The sequence below is a fragment of the Elephas maximus genome, chromosome 3, assembly GCF_024166365.1.
Source record: "Elephas maximus indicus isolate mEleMax1 chromosome 3, mEleMax1 primary haplotype, whole genome shotgun sequence".
In the NCBI taxonomy this organism is placed as follows: Eukaryota; Metazoa; Chordata; class Mammalia; order Proboscidea; family Elephantidae; genus Elephas; species Elephas maximus.
Window position 1 is genome coordinate 184,201,503 of NC_064821.1, and position 707 is coordinate 184,202,209.

Genomic DNA, 707 nt, shown 5'->3' on the forward strand with positions numbered 1-707 from the left:
TTTTCCCATTTCTAACAAGCAGGAAATTAAATTAACTTGAGTGTCATTGAATTTCATCTCTACTTCCCTCCCTATCCAAGATTTGTGGGTGAAGTGTTAACAAGTACCAAAAAGGAGAATGGTAACTAGGTGTCATGGATTGAATTGTGTCCTCCCAAAAATATCTGTCAACTTGGCTAAGTCGTGATTTTCTTGTATGATTGTCTACCATTTTATCTTCTGATGTGATTTCCCTATGTGCTGTAAATCCCATCACTATGATGTAGCAAAATGGATTAGCAGCAATTATATTGATGAGGCCTACAAGATTAGATAGTCCCTTAAGACAACCTCTTTTGAGATATAAAAGAGAGAAGTGACCTCATATCACCAAGAAAGCAGTGCCAGGAGGAGAGCGTGTCCTTTGGACTTGAGGTTCCTGCACTGAGAAGCTCCCAGGCCAAGCGAAGACTGATGACAAGGACCTTCCTCCAGAGGAGACAGAGAGAGAAAGCCTTCCCCTGGAGCTGGTGCCCTGAATTCGGACTTCTAGCCATACACTTGTTGTATTTCTGTTACAGTAGCACTAAGTGACTAAGACGCTAAGGGATTAATAATCTAAGATAACTAAGAGTTGGACATATCATTATTACAATTCTACTGAACCTTTTTTACATACTCTTCATTTTATAATGAAGCTTTGAGTTCTGATGGGGGAAAATATGATT